Raw genomic sequence first — 25,073 nt, 5'->3', positions numbered from 1 at the left:
AGTCATCAATTATTTAATGTCTACATTTTAAATGGTATTGATCTCAGCTAATTACGCGAGGTCTTCGCTGACTACTTGGAAACAGTGGCCAGTTACTTAGATTAAAGGGTCTTTTTACCAAACCCTGACAATAATTAGCTTTGGAATTTTTCAACATTTGAGGTAGCTGTAAAATGTTTATCAAGTAAACTCTCACTATTGCTTGAACTAAATTGCATCTGTGATTTGTCCAATGATTAGCTTTCTAAATTGGTAAAATAGGCTGACTTAATCCTTCAATTGGAAGAGTGCTTTCTGCTGAGAGCAGTCACTGCAAAATTGTATGTCATCTCAGTATATCACAGCTTGTTCAGTAGTTCTTTCTTGTAATATCTCTTTTATTTTAATCGAACTTGCTTTCTTATAATTGTACACGATTTTAATGGACGGTAATTGTAAAACTGGATTGTTGTGGTTGTTTAATAAAAAGATCATGCAATAAATTTTCGCTGCATTTACAAGGATCGTAACCCTGTATCTCCAAGTGCACTAATTTAGTTACTTTATCACTTGCTGTAAAATGTGTAAACTCTCGGAAACCTTTGGTGGCTTTCCAGGTTCTGTTTTAGTCAATACAGTGGCACCAGTGATGTGAAGGTCATTGTGAGCCGAGCCCAGAGGAAACTAAGTGCAGAGAACTCCGTATCGCTGGATAAAAATGACTGCAGCTCAGCTAGCATGTGGGCCTTCTGTGGATCAGTCCACACAGAATCTGCTGCAAGGGTGCTTCAAGGTTAGGAACATAGAAACATAGAAAATAGGTGTAAGAGTAGGCCATTCGGGCCTTCGAGCCAGCACCATTTCAACTTTTTCCCCATATTCCTTGATTCCGTTAGCCCTAAGAGCTAGATGTAACTCTCTCTTGAAAACTCTCTTGAAGGTCCTGTTTCCTTTGAAATAAATACCAAGTAAATGTATTTACCGAGGAGAAATACAGTAGGGCGGAGGAACTTGGGACAGTCACTGGAAGTGTCTTGAGAGCAGTCAGTGTTACTGTCGAAGAAGTACTGAAGGTACTGTCGTGTTTGAAGGTAGACAAATCTCCAGGGCCTGAACAGATATATCCGAGGACATTGCGGGAAACTAGAGAGGAAATTGCGGGAGCCCCGGTTGAATTTTACGAGTCGTCCTTAAATACAGGAGAGGTGCCAGAAGACTGGAGGGTGGCAAATGTTGTGCCTCTTTTCAAGAAGGGCTGCAGGACACTATAGACCAGTGAGCTTAACATCTGTAGTTGGTAAGTTACTGGAGAGTATTCTGAGGGATAGGTTACACAGACATTTGGATGGGCAAGGGCTGATTAGAGATAGTCAGCATGGTTTTGTACGTGGGAGGTCGTGTCTCACAAATATGATTGATTTTTTTGAAGATGTGACCAAAAAGGTTGATGAGGGCACAGCTGTAGATGCTGTGTACATGGACTTCAGTAAGGCTTTCGACAAAGTACCACATGGTAGGCTGCTCTGGAAGGTTAGATCGCATGGGATCCACGGAGAGATAGCTGAATGGATAGCAAATTGGCTCCATGGAAAGAAGCAGAGGGTGATGGTGGAAGGTTGCTTCTCAGACTGGAGGCCTGTGACTAGTGGTGTGCCTCAGGGTTCGATGCTGGGCCCGTTACTGTTTGTCATCTACATCAATGATTTGGATGAGAACATACAGGGCAAGATTAGCAAGTTTGCTGATGATACAAAAGTTAGTGGTTTTGCAGATAGTGAAGATGGTTGTGTAAGATTGCAGCAGGATCTGAATCGATTGGCCAGGTGGGCGGAGGAATGGTTGATGGAATTTAATACAGAAAAGTGTGAGGTGTTGCATTTTGGAACATCGAACAAGGGCAGGACCTACACAGTAAATGGTAGGCCTCTGGGTAGTGTTGTAGAACAGAGGGATCTAGGAGTACAGGTGCATGGTTCCTTGAAGGTCGAGTCGCAGGTGGATGAGGTGGTCAAAAAGGCTTTTGGCACTTTGGCCTTCATCAGTCAGAGTATTGAGTATAGAAGTTGGGAGGTCATGTTGCAGTCGTATAAGATGTTGGTGAGACCGCATTTAGAATATTGTATTCAGTTCTGGGCACCATGTTATAGGAAAGATATTGTCAAACTTGAAAGGGTTCAGAAAAGATTTACGAGGATGTTGCCAGGACTAGAGGGTGCGAGGTATCGGGAGAGGTTGAGTAGGCTGGGTCTCTATTCCATGGGGCGCAGGAGGATGAGGGGAGATCTTATAGAGGTGTACAAAATCATGAGAGGAATAGATCGGGTAGATGCACAGAATCTTTTGCCTAGAGTAGGGGAATCGAGGACCAGAGGACATAATTTCAAGGTGAAGGGGAAAATAGGAATCTGAGGGGTAACTTTTTCACACAAAGGGTGGTGGGTGTATGGAACAAGCTGCCAGAGGAGATAGTTGAGGCTGGGACTATCCCATTGTTTAAGAAACAATTAGACAGGTACATGGATAGGACAGGTTTGGAGGAATATGGACTAGTTTGGAGGAGTATGGACTAGTTTGGAGGAATATGGCAAGTGGGACTAGTGTAGCTGGGACATTGTTGGCCGGTGTGGACGAATTGGGCCAAAGGGCCTGTTTCCACACTGTATCACTCTATGACTCGATGACCCAAAACATCATCCACCCTTTTTCTCTAGAGATGCTGCCTGACCCGCTGAGTTACTCCAGCACTTTGTCCCTGTCTTCGGCATCAGCATCTGCAGTTCCTTTCTGCACTTCCTGTCTCTCGTGCATGTTCTGGAACCGTTGGATGGATCTGCTCTTCTCGAGCTGTTGGCAATCTCAGTGAATGGTATTGAGAACTGACCCAGATGGCATGCACAGATCAGCTGTCTCTCTCCAGTGATTCTCTCAACAAAATGCTTTATTTTATCGGATTTACCCAGTGTGGGATTCAGAAGAGCATGTCCTATACAGTAATTATGAGCATTTTGTCCTCCCTAGTCGCTACATTATTTGCAGTCATGTCAACAGGTAAGGCCGTTAAAATAATCGAATATGTTGCTACGCTGAGACCTTAGCAACGGAGCAACCAATGGTTTTAGTTTTTTTGCTGCAATTTAATCCAGATGGCATGGGGAGAAATCAACATATCGTAGAAGACGATGGTGCTGTAAAAGAAACAGCTCATTTAAAAACATCCCATTGCTTCCTTTTATTCTCTGATGTCTGTAGCACTTATCTTTATAGCCATTCTGTACAGTCTGCTACATCGCATTTATTCCCAAATCTTCAGGAAGGGAAAATTAAATGTCATTGACAGAGGAACTGTATTGTGTACAAAGTGAAACAGTGGAGCTTTGAACGTTATACCTCGTTTGGCCTAAACGTTAGATAGACACAAAATGCTGGAGTCACTCAGCGGGCCTCAATGTTCATCAGATTGGGAAACACAGACATAAAGCATGTTCCTAAACATTTTGTTTAATAGATCCTGTAATTAAATCAGAGCTGTGCATATATTTAAGTGCTAACTGAGACATGGGAATCGGTAAGGGTCAATGAAAAAGCAGCTGGCAGGAATGTTCTCTAGATTGGCATGTTTGTAACACACCAATAAAAGAAGCAGAAGGCAGACACAAAATGCAGGAGTAACTCAGCGGGACAGGCAGCATCTCTGGATAGAAGGAATGGGTCGAGACCCTTCTTCAGATCGGGAACCTCACCCATTCCGTCTATCCAGAGATGCTGCCTGTCCCGCTGAGTTACTCCTGCATTTTGTGTCTGTCTTCGGCTTGAACCAGCATCTGTGGTTCCTTCCTTCACAGTGAAGGAGGCAGTGCTGAATCCAACCACAGGAAATAAATGGAGCCAAAGGGTTTGCGTGGATTTGCATTTAAGAAACAGCATCTGCGACGCAAATGGGTTCGTGAAAAAAATGGATTGGAACAAAAGGCCTTTCAGTGGGATAAACCTTTGCCCAGTCTGCATAAAATGGGTCAGTAAGGAAGTTTAAATTAAACTTAGAAGAATAACGTACACGGACTCTAAGACGGAAAAAAAAGGAGTGGAAGCAGAAAGCAAAGATAAATAAAAATAAAACAAGCAAGCGGGAAGACAAGTGGGATGTTGGCCTTGCTGTGGGATAAAGATAAGCATAAGGACGTCCAGTCAGGACTATACAGGGTGTTAGCAGAACCACAAAGTGGAGTATTGGGTACAGTTTTGACCATTGTATTTAGGAACGGATACAATTATGTTTGGAGGCAGTGGAGAGTACCTCCACCTCTATTAAATTCCATTTGGAATATTTTGGAGGACCAAGAACCAAGAACCAAATGAAGATTTATTGGGTCGTGATAAGATTGTTTTATGAGCAAAGATTGGACCAACAATTAAAGGAATTTATAACAATGAGACACAATCTTATTGAAACACAAGATCCTGAAGCAGCTTGACAAGGTAGATGCTGACAGGATGTTTCCCCTCATTCGTGCCATTAGGAGAAGGGGGCATAGTTTCAGAATAAGGAGTTGCCCTTTAAGAAGGGGTGGTGGGGGGGGGGGGGGATTTCTATTCTGAGGGTTCAGAGTTTGGGGTATTCTTTACCCCAGACAGTTGAGGGGACTGATTCATTCAATACATTCATGCTGAGGTAGGAAGTGTTTGATCTATTTGGGGAATCAACATATTGGGACCAGACCGGAAGGTGGAGCTTTGGCCAATATCGCAAAAGCCATAGTCTGTGGCCGAGTAGCTTGAGGGGTCAAAGAGTTTACTATTACTCCTGATTCTTTTGTCCTTAAGATGTGCATTTTTAGAGCCCCTTTTTATGACCTTGAGTTGTGCGGATGTGTGCAGCAGAAATATTTCCCTACAATATTGTAAAGTAGAAAATGCCAAATTTCTAACAACTAATTCCTGGTAATAATAACCAGACAGTCCCAATGAGTTACTCCAGCATTTTGTGTCTACCTTCCAAGGTTCCCATCTGCTTTAAAAGGGCATCAATAATTCTAGGTGCCCTAGAAGAGTGCATTACCATGTCTTGGTGACAATTGACCAGTGACACTAATGTATGTGGTGATGAAGCTTTGAGAAGTTGGTTGTGGTTCATATCAACTCCTACCTTAGCAGGAACCTGGACACATTACGATTTGCCTACCGCCGCAATAGATCAATGGGGAATGCAATCTCGCTGGCTCTCCACCTTGCACTGGGCTACGTGGACAATAAGAACATGTACGTCAGGCTGTTGTTCATCGACTGCTGTTCGGCATTCAATACCATCATCCACTCCAAACTTATTATCAAATTCAAGGAACTCAACTTCTTCATTGACAAACCGCAATCAATATGAAATGGCAACAACACTTCCTCCTCATTACCCATCAGCACAGGAGCATCTCAGCTGCTGTGTGCTCAGACAATAGACAACAGACAATAGGTGCAGGAGTAGGCCATTCGGCCCTTCGAGCCAGCGCCACCATTCAATGTGATCATGGCTGATCATTCTCAATCAGTACCCCGTTCCTGCCTTCTCCCCATACCCCCTGACTCCGCTATCCTTAAGAGCTCTATCTAGCTCTCTCTTGAATGCATTCAGAGACTTGGCCTCCACTGTCTTCTGAGGCAGTGAATTTCACAGATTTACAACTCTGACTGAATTTTTTTTTCCTCATCTCCGTTCTAAATGGCCTACCCCTTATTCTTAAACTGTGGCCCCTGGTTCTGGACTCCCCCAACATTGGGAACATGTTTCCTGCCTCTAACATGTCCAACCCCTTAATAATCTTATATGTTTCGATAAGATCTCCTCTCATTCTTCTAAATTCTTCAGACCCCTCCTCTGCTCACTCAACACCCACGATTGTGTAGCCAGACACAGTTCCAATGCCATTTTTAAAGTTGCCGATGACACCACTATTGTTGGATGAATTGCAGGTAATAATGAGTCAGAGTATAGGAGGGAGATTGATAATCTGATTGGATGGTGCCAGAACAACAACTTTGCTTTCAACATCAGCAAGACCAAGGAGATGATTGTTGACTTTAGAAGAGGGAAACTGAGGAACCACAAACCTGTCCTCCATTGATGGGTCAGTGGTGAAGAGAGCCACCAACTTCAAGTTCCTGCTGTGCATATTTCTGAAGATCTGTCTTGATGCCAACACAGAAGTTTAGAACAAGATTGTACCATCTCAGGTCATGCTGGCCTTCAGAGGGAAATTCAAATCCTGACTTTCTGATGGAATCTGATAGACTGGGGCCTGTACTCAATCCTGCTTTATGAAGTTGATGACTAGCTTCTTTATTTACTGAAATTGAGGGAGAGATTGTTATCTTGACATCATGTTACCAAGTTCTCTATTTACTTCCTGCACTCCGTCTTGATCTGGTGGCATCTGCAAACTTGTAATTGGAGTATGAGCAGAATTTGGCTGCACAGCTGTGAATGTATAAGGGCCATCATTAGGAGCTGAGGATGCATTCTTGTGGGGCACCAATGTTGAGATTATCATGGGGGATATTTTGTCGCCTATCCTCACTGATTGTGGCCTATGGATCAGGAAATTGAGGAACCAGGAGAAGAGTTGCGTGCCGACCCCTAGGTCCAAGAGTTTGGAGATGGATTTAGTTGGGATTACGGTGTTGAAGGCAGAGTTGTAGTCAACGATGAAGAGATTGATGTCCTTGTTGTCCAGCTTTGGGTTGGGGGTCAGGGAGTTGGACTGGAGAATGGTCACCGTCTTTTCCCCAGGGTAGGAGAGTCCAAAACTAGAGGGCATAGATTTAAGATGAGCGATAAACGATTTACAGGGGACCTGAGTGAAAATATTTTCACACAGAGGATGAGAGTAAACGGAATGAGCGGCCAGAGGAAGTGCAAGAGGTGGGAAGAATTACAAAGTTTAAAAAAAATCCTCCCCAATTGCTTCTCTACCACTGGCATGAGGCTCACTGGCCTATCATTTACTGGTTTATCTCTATCTGACTTCTTAAACAAAGGACCGACATTGGTTTCTCTCGAAGATAGACACAAAATGCTGGAGTAACTCAGCGGGACAGGCAACATCTCTGGAGGAGAAGGAATGGGTGACGTTTCGGGTCCAGACCCTTCTTCAGACTCTTCTTCATTGGTTTCTCTCTAGTCCTCTGGGGGCCTTGCTAGTGGCCAGAGAAGATAACAAATCTCCATCAAGGCCCCTTCAATCTCTTCTCCTGCCTCCGTCAGTAACCTGGGATAGATCCTATGTGGCCCTCAGGATATATCCATCTAAGGCAACTGAATCATCCTACCACAACCAGAGAGCAGTGCTGAACTACTATCTACCTATCGGACTTTGCTTGCTTTACCTTGCACTAAACGTTATTCCACTCTAAATGGATTGATTGTAACCATGTATTGTCTTTCTGCTGACTGGTTAGCACGCAACAAAAAGCTTTTACTGTACCTCGACACAAGTGGCAATAAACTAAACTGAACTAATGCTAATAGCGAGCTCCAACACTGTCTCATGTGTTCCCCACACTAATCTCACAGTCCTTCATGTCTTTCCCCTGGTGACTACAGATGCAAAGTACTCATTTAGTACCTCACCTATTAGCAAATGCTTCTGTAATTGTGTTGACTCTGTGGATTTACTTTCATTGTCTAGTCATGTTTATCTATGAGTTTTACCAGTAGGGAGTGATGGCATTTTCCACGCGAGACCACTGATGTAAGCAGTTTTATTTTAAGCAAACTTGAAAGTAACGCCTTCAGGGCCATGCAGTATTCAAGAGAGAGCTAGATAGAGCTCTTAAGGATAGCGGAGTCAGGGGGTATGGGGAGAAGGCAGGAACGGGGTACTGATTGAGAATGATCAGCCATGATCACATTGAATGGTGGTGCTGGCTCGAAGGGCCGAATGGCCTACTCCTGCACCTATTATCTATTGTCTATTGTCTATTTACATTCATAATTCACCCATCCACCCATCTGTTTTATGCTCCATAATGTGACTGCCAGCAGTGTTCTCCCTTAATAATACAATTAATTCAGAGTTCACCCATTAGCTGCATAGTGTTAGTAGGCGTGAAGGCACAATGCACTGGTGCTATGCATAGGAAGGAACCGAAGATAGACACAAAAAGCTGGAGTAACTCAGCGGGACAGGCAGCATCTCTGGAGTGAAGGAATGGGTGACATTTCGGGCCAAGAACCTTCCTCAGACGTCTGAAGAAAGGTCTCGACCCGAAACGTCACCCGTTCCTTCTCTCCAGAGATGCTGCCTGTCCCGCTGTGTTACTCCAGCTTTTTGGGTCTATGCATTGGTGCTAGATGGGCCAATGTTCCAAAGAGTGAGGGCTACGTCCGATCATGCTGCTGAGAATAGAAAAGTGTATATGCCAGGAGGAAGGCAGGCAGGGTGATGTCACTCTATCTTGTTTTTATTTCATGTTCCACGATTGCTCCTTCTATGATGTAGCTTACTGAGGTGAAAGAGTGGAAAAGGAAATTGATATCAAATGAGAAAAACACCTTTGGACTGATTCTCTCCCGTGTTCATTAGGTATTTTGTGAACTATAAACGTGCATCATAATTATTATAGATCAAAATGAATACAAAGAGGAACGTATTGAAGCAGATCTGAGGATCATACCTGCAGCTTCCTGTCTTTCATATAGATAAATATATGTCTATCTGTCCATCTATTATATCTCGATCAAGTTGTGTCTATCTTCGGTGTAAACCAGCATCTGCAGTTCCTTCCTACTTCCTACACACACAGACACACAGACACGCAGACTCACTGCCACACACACACACACACACACACACACACACACACACACACACACACACACACACACACACACACACACACACATATATATATAAATATATGCACACACACGCATGTGTATATATACAACCACCCACCTACATGTATATACACACACACACACACACACACACACACACATATATATAGATATATAGATATATGTATATATACACACACACACGTATACTGTATATATATATATAAATAAATATATATAATATATATTATATATGTATATATATATATGTGTGTGTGTGTGTGTGTGTGTGTGTGGTTTAATAGTTAGCTGCATACACACACACACACACACACACACACACACACACACACACCAATATTGTAAAGACTAAAGAAAGTTGTGTAGGTGTACACAATTATCATGCTAGAGTTAATTTAAGTGTATCAGTTCAGAGCATATGTTCTAGTTGGTCAGGCATGATTTCCATAGTTACAGCTGCAGAGCCACGGGCTGTTGCCATAGAAATGATGGCAAGCTAATTAGAACGTGGAATGAGCCTGGTGATTGCTTGCTCGCCCCCACCCTCTGCCGGATTCGTCATGTACATGTCAACCTATTATTTTTCCCTTCCCACTCAAAAAATAAATGGGATGAATTTCCATTTTACATCAGAGCTCATTTTGGTTTGGAAAGCATTGAATGCAAAGAAATTGTTCATGTTTTCTAGATTGTCTTAAACTTGGACTAGTTAGATTAGAGGTGATAGCCACATAAAATCAACATTTAAAACGGTTCAATATACAGAGGACATTCATTCTTCATCGCAAGGCTCATACCGTAACCCGAAGGACCTGTGGACTCAAATTTTATATCCCCGCATCAGTATATCAGGACTGTTAGGAATTAACATGCTGTGATGACATTGAAAGAAATAACTTATATCACCGAGTTGTATATATGTCAACAATTTGGATGAGAATGCAGAAGGCATGATTAGTAAGATTGTAGATGACACCAAAGTGGGTGGTATCATAGATAACATAACATAACATAACATAACATAACATAACATAACAACACTTTATTGTCACTCGGCACAACACCGAGCGAAATTTCAGCAGTCACACAAAACACAGCAAAAAAGAAAAGAAAACAGGACACCCGACCCCAACACAAACATCCATCACAGTGACTCCAAACACCCCCTCACTGTGATGGAGGCAACAAAACTTCCCCTCTCTTCCCCCCGCACCCACGGACAGGCAGCTCGACCCCTACCGAGGCAAACGACACGCACAGCCCCCCGGCCGAGCCGCCCCGGGCACCGAAACGTCCCGCGGCCACACCGGGCGATGTTAAGTCCAGCGGCCGAGCCGCACCGGGCACTGAAACGTCCCGCGGCCGAACAGCGCTGACGATGTTAAGTCCAGCGGCCAAGCCGCACGGGGCACTGAAACGTCCCGCGGCCACACCGGGCGATGTTAAGTCCAGCGGCCAAGCCGCACCGGGCACTGAAACGTCCCGCGGCCGAGCCGCACCGGGCACTGAAACGTCCCGCGGCCGAGCCGCACCGGGCACTGTAACGTCCCGCGGCCGCACCGGGCACTGAAACATCCCGCGGCCACACCGGGCGATGTTAAGTCCAGCGGCCAAGCCGCACCGGGCACTGAAACGTCCCGCGGCCGAGCCGCACCGGGCACTGAAACGTCCCGCGGCCGAGCCGCACCGGGCACTGTAACGTCCCGCGGCCGCACCGGGCACTGAAACGTCCCGCGGCCACACCGGGCGATGTTAAGTCCAGCGGCCAAGCCGCACCGGGCACTGAAACATCCCGCGGCCGAGCCGCACCGGGCACTGAAACGTCCCGCGGCCGCACCGGGCGATGTTAAGTCCAGCGGCCGAGCCGCACCGGGCACTGAAACGTCCCACGGCCGAGCTGCGCCGGCGATGTTAAGGCCCGCAGCCGCGCCGCGCCGGGCGATGGAAGGCCCCGCGGGCGAGCTGCGCCCCGGGGAAGAGACCTAATAAAAGAAAGGTTTCCCCCCGCCCCCCCCCCCACCCCACCCCACCCCCCCCCACCCCACCCCACACCCCCACCGAAACGTCCCGCGGCCACACCGGGCGATGTTAAGTCCAGCGGCCGAGCCGCACCGGGCACTGAAACGTCCCGCGGCCGAACAGCGCTGACGATGTTAAGTCCAGCGGCCAAGCCGCACCGGGCACTGAAACGTCCCGCGGCCACACCGGGCGATGTTAAGTCCAGCGGCCAAGCCGCACCGGGCACTGAAACGTCCCGCGGCCGAGCCGCACCGGGCACTGAAACGTCCCGCGGCCGAGCAGCACCGGGCACTGTAACGTCCCGCGGCCGCACCGGGCACTGAAACGTCCCGCGGCCACACCGGGCGATGTTAAGTCCAGCGGCCAAGCCGCACCGGGCACTGAAACGTCCCGCGGCCGAGCCGCACCGGGCACTGAAACGTCCCGCGGCCGAGCCGCACCGGGCACTGTAACGTCCCGCGGCCGCACCGGGCACTGAAACGTCCCGCGGCCACACCGGGCGATGTTAAGTCCAGCGGCCAAGCCGCACCGGGCACTGAAACGTCCCGCGGCCGAGCCGCACCGGGCACTGAAACGTCCCGCGGCCGCACCGGGCGATGTTAAGTCCAGCGGCCGAGCCGCACCGGGCACTGAAACGTCCCGCGGCCGAGCTGCGCCGGCGATGTTAAGGCCCGCAGCCGAGCCGCGCCGGGCGATGGAAGGCCCCGCGGGCGAGCTGCGCCCCGGGGAAGAGACCTAATAAAAGAAAGGTTTCCCCCCGCCCCCCCCACCCCACCCCACCCCACACCCCCACCACACATACACAGCCAAAAACAGAAACAAAAACCATCCCAACACCGACACAAACAAAAAAAAAGAAAAAAAGACAACAGACTGCCAGAGAGCCGCAGCCGTTAGGTTATGGTTATCAAAAATTGCAGCAGATTCTTGATCAGCTGAGCAAGCGGTCTGAGATATGGTTAATGGAACACAAGTCCTTGAAAGTGGTGTCAGAGGTAGGTAAGGTGTTCAAGAAGGTTTTCAGTACTCTGGCCTTCGTCAGTCAGGGTATTGAGTGTAGAAGTTTGGATGTTATGTACAAGACATTGGTGAGGCTGCATTTGGAGTAATGTGTTCAGTTTTGGTCACCCTGCTATAGGAAGGATGTTGTTACTCTAGAAAGAGTGCAGAGAAGGTTTACAAGGATGTTGTCAGTGACCACGTGGGTTTTCTCCGGGTGCTCCGGTTTTTTCCCACATTCCAAAGACGTGCAGGTTTGTAGGTTGATTGGCTTTGTTAATTGTCCTTAGTGTGTAGGATAGTATACGGGTGATTGTTGATCAGCGCAGATTCAGTGAGACAAAGAGCCTGATCCACACAGTATCTCTGAACTAAATAAAGGAATGGCGAGCATCTGACGCTGCCAGAGGAGGTGTTTGAGGCAGGTATCGTAACAACATTTAAAATACATTTGCACAGATCAATGGATCGGAAAGGTTTAGAGGGGTCTGGGCCAAACACAGGCAGGTGGGACCTGTGTAGATGGGGCACCTTGGTCGGCAAGGGCATATTGGGCCACAGGTACTATTTCCATGCTACATAACTCTGTAACTGAAATGCTTCATACCTACACAAACTTTGCCCAAAGCTCTTCACCAACAATTACATTGGGCGGCACAGTGACGCAGCTGGTACAGCTGCTGCCTCAAGACCCTGGTACAGCCCTGACCCTGGTACAGTCCACCCTGGTACAGTCCACCCTGGTACAGTCCTGACCCTGGTACAGTCCTGACCCTGGTACAGCCCTGAACCTGGTACAGCCCTGACCCTGGTACAGTCCTGACCCTGGTACAGTCCTGACCCTGGTACAGCCCTGACCCTGGTACAGCCCTGACCCTGGAACAGTCCTGACCCTGGTACAGTCCTCCCTGGTACAGTCCTCCCTGGTACAGTCCACCCTGGTACAGTCCACCCTGGTACAGTCCTGACCCTGGTACAGCCCTGACCCTGGTACAGTCCACCCTGGCACAGCCCTGACCCTGGTACAGTCCTGACCCTGGTACATTCCTGACCCTGGTACAGTCCTGACCCTGGTACAGTCCTGACCCTGGTACAGTCCTGACCCTGGTACAGTCCTGACCCTGGTACAGCCCTGACCCTAGTACAGTCCTGACCCTGGTACAGCCCTGACTCTGGTACAGCCCTGACCCTGGTACAGTCCTGACCCTGGTACAGTCCACCCTGGTACAGTCCTGACCCTGGTACAGTCCTGACCCTGGTACAGTCCACCCTGGCACAGCCCTGACCCTGGTACAGTCCACCCTGGTACAGTCCTGACCCTGGTACAGTCCCCCCTGGTACAGGTCCCCCCTGGTACAGTCCTGACCCTGGTACAGTCCTGACCCTGGTACAATCCTGACCCTGGTACAGTCCTGACCCTGGTACAGTCCACCCTGGCACAGCCCTGATCCTGGTACAGTCCACCCTGGCACAGCCCTGACCCTGGTACAGTCCTGACCCTGGTACAGACCTGACCCTGGTACAGTCATGACCCTGGTACAGTCATGACCCTGGTACAACCCTGACCCTGGTACAACCCTGACCCTGGTACAGACCTGACCCTGGTACAGTCATGACCCTGGTACAACCCTGACCCTGGTACAACCCTGACCCTGGTACAGACCTGACCCTGGTACAGACCTGACCCTGGTACAGCCTGACCCTGGTACAGTCCTGACCCTGGTACAGTCCACCCTGGCACAGCCCTGACCCTGGTACAGTCCACCCTGGTACAGTCCTGACCCTGGTACAGTCCCCCCTGGTACAGGTCCCCCCTGGTACAGTCCTGACCCTGGTACAGTCCTGACCCTGGTACAATCCTGACCCTGGTACAGTCCTGACCCTGGTACAGTCCACCCTGGCACAGCCCTGATCCTGGTACAGTCCACCCTGGCACAGCCCTGACCCTGGTACAGTCCTGACCCTGGTACAGACCTGACCCTGGTACAGTCATGACCCTGGTACAGTCATGACCCTGGTACAACCCTGACCCTGGTACAACCCTGACCCTGGTACAGACCTGACCCTGGTACAGTCATGACCCTGGTACAACCCTGACCCTGGTACAACCCTGACCCTGGTACAGACCTGACCCTGGTACAGACCTGACCCTGGTACAGCCTGACCCTGGTACAGTCCTGACCCTGGTACAGTCCTGGCCCTGGTACAGTCCTCCCTGGTACAGTCCTCCCTGGTACAGTCCTGACCCTGGTACAGTCCTGACCCTGGTACAACCCTGACCCTTGTACAGTCCTGACCCTGGTACAACCCTGACCCTGGTACAGTCCTCCCTGGTACAGTCCTGACCCTGGTACAGTCCTGACCCTGGTACAACCCTGACCCTTGTACAGTCCTGACCCTGGTACAGTCCTGACCTCTGTCTTCGTGCCTTTCTGTGTAGCATTGGCACATTCTCCCTTTAACCATCCGGGTTTCCTCCGGGTGCTTCCGTTTACTCCCACATCCCAAAGACGGGTGGATTTGTAGGTTAATTGGCCTCAATAAATTGCCCCTAGTGTGTGGGGAGTGGTTGCGAAAATGGGGCAACATAGAACTAGTGTGAAGGGCTGATTGATGGTGGGCATGGACTCGGTGGGCCAAAGTGTCTTCCGTGCTGTGTCTTTCAATTAATCATTCAAAATACTTCTGAAGTATAATTAGTGTTGTAACGAATCCAGCAGTGTTCTGATAAACTAGCAGTCCAACATGCTCTGGATTGTCAGACTTGATTGCGTGTTCTAGCTTCTGGTGTAGTTATTTGATCAGCAAGGGTTAAGACTATCCTCCTGGAACAGTGGACCGGAAAAGTTGAAATCCTATTTGAGCTCAGGATCTATGGTTCCGGACCAATTGAATAGTTGAACTTTAATAGTTCAGATTTTAGTCAGAAATGTTTACATCTAAAGACTCACTATTTATGGTCTGTGTGCATTGGACAAAGCCATTCAGGTGCTAACAGCAAAAGGTGGAGGTAGCAAAAGATATATAAACAGCTCCTGTGCAGGAAGAATCTGCAGATGCTGGTTTAAATCGAAGGTAGACACAAAATGCTGGAGTAACTCAGCGGGACAGGCAGCATCTCTGGAGAGAAGGAATGGGTGATGTTTCTGGTCCAGACCCTTCTTCAGTCTATAAAAAGCTCCTCCTGTATGCAGGATAGCAATTTTTTTAAAGTTAAATAAGAGTATACAATGTCAGGAAAGAAATTAAAAACTATACGGAAATTATGTCTAGAAACTGATTTGCACATCATCCAAAAGGCATTGTGCAAACAAATATTAACAAAGTAACTATAATTTTGCATGCATTTCTGGGTGAGAAAGATGGTTGCTAAGCATGCACTTTTTGACGTGTGAAACTCACCCATAATGTATTCCTGGAAAGCGATGCTCAAAATCTGGTCATGGTAGGATTTTCAACAATATTTGTCTGAATTCCGATAGGAGGCATTTTATTACAGAAAACAAATAGGTTTTATTCATGTTGAAGGCTAATTAAGTGTTATTTGAAGGGTTAAACACATTGGATTTACAGCACCAGGCAGACTCCTGCCTAACTCCATCCCTGCAAACAACAAGCAGACTGGTCAAACTGAACCTTTCATCTTTGGCCATCCGCGGAACAAACTGGGATCCCAGACATCACGCTATAAGTAAGTCAGGCGGTTATCCCTCAAAACTAAATGGCCAGAAGAAATCCCACCGTTCTGTGTCGATTAACATATAACATATAACATATAACATATAACAACTACAGCATGGAAACAGGCCTGTCCGGCCCTACCAGTCCACGCCGACCATTCTCCCTGACCTAGTCTCATCTACCTGCACTCAGACCATAACCCTCCAATCCCCTCCTATCCATATACCTATCCAATTTACTCTTAAATAATAAAATCGAGCCAGCCTCCACCACTTCCACCGGAAGCCCATTCCATACAGCCACAACCCTCTGAGTAAAGAAGTTCCCCCTCATGTTACCCCTAAACCTTTGTCCCTCAATTCTGAAGCTATGTCCCCTTGTTGGAATCTTCCCCACTCTCAAAGGGAAAAGCCTACCCACGTCAACTCTGTCCGTCCCTCTCAAAATTTTAAAAACCTTTATCAAGTCCCCCCTCAACCTTCTACGCTCCAAAGAATAAAGACCCAACCTGTTCAACCTCTCTCTGTAGCCTAAGTGCTGAAACCCAGGCAACATTCTAGTAAATCTCCTCTGTACCCTCTCCATTTTGTCGACATCCTTCCTATAATTTGGCGACCAGAACTGCACACCATACTCCAGATTCGGCCTCACCAATGCCCTGTACAATTTCAACATTACATCCCAACTTCTATACTCGATGCTCTGATTTATAAAGGCAAGCTTACCAAACGCCTTCTTCACCACCCTATCCACATGAGATTCCACCTTCAGGGAACAATGCACAGTTATTCCCAGATCCCTCTGTTCCACTGCATTCCTCAATTCCCTACCATTTACCCTGTACGTCCTATTTTGATTTGTCCTACCAAAATGCAGCACCTCACACTTATCAGCATTAAACTCCATCTGCCATCTTTCAGCCCACCCTTCCAAAAGGCCCAAGTCTCTCTGTAGACTTTGAAAATCTACCTCACTATCAACTCCACCTATCTTAGTATCATCTGCATATTTACTAATCCAATTTGCCACACCATCATCCAGATCATTAATGTAAATGACAAACAACAGTGGACCCAACACAGATCCTTGGGGCACTCCACTAGACACTGGCCTCCAACCTGACATACAATTGTCAACCGTTACCCTCTGGTATCTCCCATTCAGCCATTGTTGAATCCATCTTGCAACCTCACTATTAATACCCAACGATTTAATCTTCTTAATCAACCTTCCATGTGGAACCTTGTCAAATGCCTTACTGAAGTCCATATAGACAACATCCACAGCCTTGCCCTTATCAATTTCCCTGGTAACCTCTTCAAAAAATTCAAGAAGATTAGTCAAACATGACCTTCCAGGCACAAATCCATGTTGACTGTTTCTAATCAGGCCTTGATTATCCAAATAATTATATATATTGTCCCTAAGTATCTTTTCCATTAATTTTCCCACCACAGACGTCAAACTAATAGGTCTATAATTGCTAGGTTTACTTTTAGAACCTTTTTTAAACAAAGGCACAACATGCGCAATGCGCCAATCTTCCGGCACCATCCCTGTTTCTAATGACGTTTGAAATATTTCCGTCATAGCCCCTGCTATTTCTGCACTAACTTCCCTCAATGTCCTAGGGAATATCCTATCAGGACCTGGAGACTTATCCACTTTTATATTCTTCAAAAGTGTCCGTACCTCCTCTTCTTTAATCCTCCTAATTTCCATCACTACTCTACTTGTTTCGCTTACCTCACATAATTCAATATCCTTCTCCTCGGTAAATACCGAAGAAAAGAAGTTGTTTAATATCTCCCCCATTTCTTCCGGCTCAGCACATAGCTGTCCACTCTGACTCTCTAATGGACCAATTTTACCCCTCACTATCCTTTTGCTATTGACATATCTGTAGAACCCCTTGGGGTTTACTTTTACATTACTTGCCAAAGCAGCCTCATATCTTTTTTTCGCTTTTCTAATTTCCTTTTTAAGATTCCTTTTACATTCTTTATATTCCTCAAGAACCTCATTTACTCCCTGCCGCTTATATTTATTGTATATCTCCCTCTTTTTCCGAACCAAGTGTCCAATTTCCCTGGAAAACCACGGCTCTTTCAAATTATTATTCTTTCCTTTCCACCGAACAGGGACATAAAGACTCTGTACTCTCAAAATTTCACCTTTAAATATCCTCCATTTCTCTATTATATCCTTTTCATAAAACAACAATTTCCATTTCACTCCTTTTAAATCCTTTCTCATCTCCTCAAAATTAGCCTTTCTCCAATCCAAAATCTCAACCCTTGGTCCAGATTTGACCTTCTCCATAATGATATTGAAACTAATGGCATTATGATCACTAGACCCAAAGTGCTCCTCAACACATACCTCCGTCACCTGACCCATCTCATTTCCTAACAGGAGGTCCAACACTGCCCCTTCTCTGGTAGGCACCTCTACGTATTGCTGCAAAAAACTATCCTGCACACATTTTACAAACTCCAAACCATCCAGCCCTTTAACAGAATGTGATTCCCAGTCTATATACGGAAAATTGAAATCACCCACAATCACCACTCTGTGCTTACTACTAATATCTGCTATCTCCTTACATATTTGCTCTTCCAATTCTCGTTCCCTATTTGGCGGTCTATAATACACCCCTATAAGTGTTGCTAAACCTTTCTCATTTCTGAGTTCCACCCAAACAGCCTCCTTAATCGAGCCTTCTAGTCTGTCCTGCCAAAGCACTGCTGTGATATCCTCCCTGACAAGCAATGCAACACCCCCACCTCTTGCCCCTCCGATTCTATCACATCTGAAACAATGAAATCCTGGAATATTTAATTGCCAATCGCAACCCTCCTGCAACCATGTTTCACTGATCGCCACAACATCATACTTCCAGATGTCAATCCAGGCTCTAAGCTCATCCACCTTTCTTACAATGCTCCTAGCATTAAAATATACACATTTAAGGGACCCATCATTTCTTATTCTCAGTTTATTTCTTTTCCCTTCTTTCTCTCCTACATATTGGGTCTGAGTGTTTCCCTTTTCTGCCTCCTGCCTCATACACTGCCTATTAGCTATCTGTGTTTGAGTCCCTCCCCCCAACCGTACTAGTTTAAAGTCTCCGTAGTTATTTTAGCAAATCTCCCCGCCAGGATATTGGTTCCCCTCGGGTTCAGATGCAACCCGTCCTTTTTGTACAGGTCATACTTCCCCCAGAAGAGGTCCCAATGATCCAGAAACTTGAAACCCTGCTCCCTGCACCAGTTCCTCAGCCACGTATTTATCCTCCACCTCACTCCATTCCTATTCTCACTATCGCGTGGCACAGGCAGTAAGCCTGAGATTATTACTTTGGAAGTCCTTTTTTTTAACTCTCTTCCTAGCCCCCTGAATTCTCCTTTCAGGCCTCTTCCCTTATCCTACCTATATTGTTGGTACCTATATGTACCACGACCTCTGGCTCCTCTCCCTCCCCTTTCAGGATATCCTGGACATGCTCAGACACATCCTGGACACCGGCACCAGGGAGGCAAACCACCATCCGGGTCTCCCGACTGCGTCCACAGAAACGCCTATCTGACCCCCTCACTATAGAGTCCCCTATTACTACTGCTCTCCTCTTCCTTTCCCTACCCTTCTGAGCAACAGGGCCGGACTCCTTGCCAGAGGCCCGGGCACCGTCGTTGCCCCCAGGTAGGCTGTCCCCCCCAACAGTACTTAAACAGGAGTACTTATTTCCAAGGGGTACAGCCACCGGGGTACTCCCTAGTCCCTGCCTCTGTTCCTTGCCCCCCCTAACAGTGACCCACTTGTCTACCTCCCGTGGTCTAGGAGTGACCACCTCTCTTTAACTCCTATCTATAACCTCCTCACTCTCCCTGATCAGATGGAGGTCATCAATCTGCCGCTCCAGGTTCCTAATACGGTCCCTTAGGAGCCCCATCTCGTCACACCTGGCGCAGATGTGGATGTCTGGAAGACTATCAGACTCCCAGATTCCCCACATCTGACACCCAGAACAAAAAACTGCCCTGGCAGTCATACTCTCCAAACAAAGCCCCGCGCTCGGTTACTAAACCTACCGCCCGGCCGCTACTCCAACCGCTCCAACCGCCCACCCAAAAGAACTGAGTGATCTCCTGGGAGAGGCGAAAAACCGGATTAAAAACCCAGGCCAATTTGGGAAAAAATCCGGGAAATTCCTCTCCGACCCCAAGCTAGGCGATCGAAACTAGTCCGGGAGATCACACAGGTCTTACTCCTTACTATCCCCACACAATCCCCACACACTACTTCCCAAGCAACACAGCTTGGTGCTGCTGCTGCTGCTTGCTGCTGCTGCTGCTGCTGCTTGCTGCTGCTGCTGCTGCTGCTTGCTGCTGCTGCTGCTTGCTGCTGCTGCTGCTTGCTGCTGCTGCTGCTTGCTGCTGCTTGCTGCTGCTGCTGCTTGCTGCTGCTGCTGCTTGCTGCTGCTGCTGCTTGCTGCTGCTGCTGCTTGCTGCTGCTGCTGCTTGCTGCTGCTGCTGCTTGCTGCTGCTGCTGCTTGCTGCTGCTGCTGCTTGCTGCTGCTGCTGCTTGCTGCTGCTTGCTGCTGCTGCTGCTTGCTGCTGCTGCTGCTTGCTGCTGCTGCTGCTTGCTGCTGCCTGCTGCTGCTGCTGCTGCTGCTTGCTGCTGCTGCTTGCTGCTGCTGCTTGCTGCTGCTGCTTGCTGCTGCTGCTTGCTGCTGCTGCTTGCTGCTGCTGCTTGCTGCTGCTGCTTGCTGCTGCTGCTTGCTGCTGCTGCTTGCTGCTGCTGCTGCTGCTTGCTGCTGCTTGCTACTGCTGATTGCTGCTGCTGCTACTGCTGATTGCTGCTGCTGCTACTGCTGATTGCTGCTGCTGCTACTGCTGATTCAGATCAGGAATAAATTATAAACTGACAAAAGACATCTGACAAAAGAAGGGTCTCGACTCGAAACGTCACCTATTCCTTTTCTGCAGAGATCCTGCTGTTACTCCAGCTTTTTGCGATTACCTTTGGCAAAAGAGACTCATGGCAGGAGGTTTGCAGATCATGCAGCATCTGGGGGGGGGGGGATGGACATGAGATGTCAGAAGAAGGGTCCCAACCCGAAATGTTATCTGTCCATCTCCCTCCACAGATGCTGCTTGACCCGCTCAAGATTCCAGCATCTACGGTCTCCTGCGTCTTCGTGGCAGGAGGTTGTTGGGGAGGCATGTGTGTGGGCGTGAAAATAGACATAAAAGTGCTGGAGTAATTCAGCGGGTCAGGCAGCATCTCTGAAGTAAAAAAGAACAGGTGAAGTTCCGGGCTGGAACCCTTCTTCTGACTGAGAGTAAAGGTGGGGGAGTGGGGGTGGGGGGGGGGGGGGGTGGTTTGGGGAGGCATGATTGCTCACTGCAAATATCTGCATGTTTGGCCACCCCACACTGCTGCAAATTGCCCCGTCTATGTGTGAATGCAAAAGTTACAAAATATCCAAGGTTCCTCACTTGCTGCTAGAGCTTATCTTGAATGCATCCGATTGCATTAGATAACAGCAAAATGTTTTACTTGGTTTAATCAGCAGAGGCAAAGAGCAAGGAACTTGAGGCAAATTATCTGAGATTAACGGTGATCACCACTTTAATAATTTAAGGGGGAGGCTTGCAAGCCTCCTTAGAGAGCAATGGAAACATCATTGTGGTTCTTTCAAGATCACATCAGAGCAAACCTCGCTCTACATATCTTGCACATATGATGTTTTGCTGGTCACCACTGCATTGCAGAGATCATGAACAGCTCGATTGGCAAAGTGAGGATCGTTGTATTGTTGATGAATGCAACTCATGCACTCGTATCTGCAGGGACCTTTACCTCTAGCCCACACTCCCCAAAAGTGCAAAAACCTCACAGAGGACTCTCATGCCCTCAACAAACAGCTTGCTATCAAATTCCTGCCTTGAAGCTCCCACGCACAACAAAGCAGTCACCAGCACTCAATCTACTTCAGAAGCCTCCCCCACCTCAAGATGACTCAGGCAATCCTTCCCGACTGATCCCGCCCAGTGGCTGAACGAGTGCGAGATATATGGTGGTGTGACCCTTCACCAACTGCTTCCCGTGGTTAGCACTGATGGAAAAGTGCCACTGACTTGGTAAATTGGATCTCTAACAACTGTTGCTCCTGAACCCATGCAGTGCTATTCAGGATGGGTGAAGAATGGTCTCGACCCAAAACGTCACCTATTCCTTCTCTCCAGAGATACTGCCTGTCCTGCTGAGTTACTCTAGGATTTTGCGTCTATCTTTGGTGTAAACCAGCATCTCCAGTTCCCTCCTACACAGTACTATTTCAAGGTTTGGAATGGGCAGTGACAGGTTTCCAGTTTAGTTTATTGTCACGTGTTCCGATGTGCAGTGAAAAGCTTTTGTAGCATGCTATCCAGTCAGCGGAAAGCCAATACATGATATCCAGCCATTTACAGTGTATAGATACATGATAAGGGAATAACGTTTAGTGCAAGGTAAAGTCAGCAAAGTCCGATCTAGTATAGTCCAAGGGTCATCAATGGGGTAGATAGTAGTTCAGCACTGCTCTCTGGTTGTGGTAGGATAATTTAGTTGCCTGATAACAGCTGGGAAGAAACTGTCTCTGAATCTGGAGGTGTGCGTTTTCACACTTCTATACCTTTTACCTGATGGGAGAGGGGAGAAGAGGGAGTGGCCAGGGTGCGACTCGTCCTTGATTATACTGCTGGCCTTGCCGAGGCAGCGTGAGGTGTAAATTGAGTCAATGGAAGGGAGGTTGGTTTATGTAATTATTCACAAAATGCTGGAGTAACTCAGCAGGTCAGGCAGCATCTCAGGAGAGAAGGAATGGGTGACGTTTCAGGTCGAGACCCTTCTTCAGACTGTATGTAATGGTTTGGGCTGCGTCCACAATTCTCTGCAATTACTTGCGGTCTTGGATGGAGCTGTTCCCAAACCAAGCTGTGATGCATCCTGATAAAATACTTTCTAAGGCGCATCAGTAGAAGTTGGTGAGAGTTGTCGGGGACATGCCGAACGTCCTAAGCCTTCTAAGGATGTAGAGGCGTTGGTGTGCTTTTTGGCCATTGCTTCAATATGGGTGGTCCAGGAGAAGTTGTTGGTGATATTGATTCCTAGGAATCTGAAATTTTCAACCATCTCTACTTCGGCACTGCCAATGCAAACTGGGGTATGCGTACCGCTTCGCTTCCTGAAGTCGATCACTATCTCCTTTGCTTTGCTGACATTGAGAGAAAGGTTGTTGTCTCGACACCAGGTTACGAGGTTCTCGATCTCCTTCCTGTGCTCCATCTCATCTTTGATTTCCTGTAAAACATTTTTGTTTGTTTGGAGCCTTTAGAAAAATTATTGTGGGCATTAATAATGGTACTTTAATGCCAGAAAAAAACACTGTAGTTGAAATTCTCGGCCCATAACTCACACCTTTCAGAAATAACTTATTTGAAGCAAAATTCAGATTCTGGTGTGGCATCAATGGCACTTTAATTTGCAAATTGGAATCCGTGGAAACTTTCCAACTAACGTCTTGCCAGCAGCTGCTGATAGATGGTGTGAGCTGCCACATGAAACCTCAACAACATGGTTGAAAGACGCTGAGTAATTAATGATTCCAGTTTAGTAAGAAGAGCTGGAATGTGGCACCCTGGAAGATTGTGTTTGTTATTCTAACATTTCCAAATAACACTGTTTGACTTGTAAGTCCTTTGTGACGTTGTACGATATCTGCAGCTCAAATGAAGCAGTAAACCCTGAGTAGCTATTATTCTCTCAACATCCAATTGATGAAATGAAGGCTTTGGGAAGCATTGGGCACATTCAGCTCCCATGTCTGAACGAACAGATTTCTTGTGTGCTTGCCAGTTGATAGAGGCGTCAAGTGAAACAGCGTGGAAACAGGCCCTTCGGCCCAACTTGCCCACACCGGCCAACATATCCCAGCTACACTAGTCCCACGTGCCCCTGTTTGGTCCACATCTCTCCAAGCCGATCCTATCCATGATGTTCCATGTGTCGAAGGTGTTGAATGTTCCTTGGGCAACTGGGAGAAATTTTGGTTTCTTCTAAGGCCTTGGAATTAATAACGGATGCTGTTGGCAATGGTAAAAATATGCAAAAATCTTTCACTCTAGAGACCATCACAGTGGTACCATTAGTCAGAGATAAACCTAGGGCCATGTCTTCAGGTAATGTGTCTTGGTCCCCACTAAAGAATCCCAGTACAAGAAAGAATCGTGAGGTTTCACCAGCATTCGGCTTGGCATTCGGAATGATTTTCTCTGTACTTTTCTGGACCCTATGGTTGAGAGGTTGGTCTGGTCGTACCAAAATGGTAGTCATTCATTCTTTAATAGCAAAAATTAGCCATATTATTGAGAGCTTGAAATACTGATATGTCATGGAGTTTATAAAATGAGCACCAGGAGACTTTACTCATTGTGGAATAAGTGTCAGGGAAGTGTAGGAAAAAAAACTGCAGATGCTGGTTAAAATCGAAGGTAGACACAAAAAGCTGGAGTAACTCAGCGGGTCAGGCAGCATCTCGGGAGAGAAGGAATGGGTGACGTTTCGTCCCGAAACATCACCCATTCCTTCTCTCCCGAGATGCTGCCTGACCCGCTGAGTTACCCCAGCTTTTTGCGTCTACCTTCAAGTGCCAGGGAAGCATTGGCTTTGAGAGTCAAGGCTACGAGGGTACAACTGGAATCTAGGGATCCAGCTCAGTTCTTTAATTTCTTGATAGTGTCATGTACAGATACCCGTTGCCTGTTTGAATATATTGGCATAGCGGAAAGTTTGATAGTTTATTTAAAGCTAATTCAGATTAGTCTGGAAAAATTCTAGGGAGTATTTCCCGCTATGGTTTGGAGTACGTGAGTGGGAGATGGGTTAGGGTTAAGGTGAGAGTTGAAAATTCCTGCACCTGCATTTGCACATATTGGCGGGACGTGCATGTGTGAATTTACTCACACCAGTAGAGAATGCGTGAGTGTGTACTTTGTGTGTGTGAGGGAAATAACTGCAGATGCTGGTACAAATCGAAGCTAACACAAAATGCTGGAGTAGCTCAGCGGGTCTACGTCTCTCCCTTCCCCCGATTCTCAGACTGAAGAAGGGTCTCTAGGTTAATTCCCGGAATGGCGGGACTGTCATATGTTGAAAGACTGGAGCGACTAGGCTTGTATACACTGGAATTTAGAAGGATGAGAGGAGATCTTATCGAAACGTATAAGATTATTAGGGGGTTGGACACGTTAGAGGCAGGAAACATGTTCCCAATGTTGGGGGAGTCCAGAACAAGGGGCCACAGTTTAAGAATAAGAGGTGGGCCATTTAGAACGGAGATGAGGAAAAACTTTTTCAGTCAGAGAGTTGTGAATCTGTGGAATTCTCTGCCTCAGAGGGCAGTGGAGGCCAATTCTCTGAATGCATTCAAGAGAGAGCTGGATAGGGCTCTTGAGGATAGCGGAGTCAGGGGGTATGGGGAGAAGGCAGGAATGGGGTACTGATT

General features: G+C 47.3%; 1 protein-coding gene across 5 annotated transcripts in view; it reads left to right on the top strand.

The window, feature by feature from the left end:
• Nucleotides 1-25,073, top strand: part of rhbdl1 (rhomboid, veinlet-like 1 (Drosophila)) — a 360,983-nt gene that overhangs the window by 254,541 nt on the left and 81,369 nt on the right. The window lies entirely within an intron of this gene.

This window comes from Rhinoraja longicauda, chromosome 21 (genome assembly GCF_053455715.1).
Source record: "Rhinoraja longicauda isolate Sanriku21f chromosome 21, sRhiLon1.1, whole genome shotgun sequence".
NCBI classification, from domain to species: domain Eukaryota; kingdom Metazoa; phylum Chordata; class Chondrichthyes; order Rajiformes; family Arhynchobatidae; genus Rhinoraja; species Rhinoraja longicauda.
The sequence above is the reverse complement of the archived record's forward strand: the minus strand, read 5'-3'. Positions and strand labels throughout refer to the sequence as shown.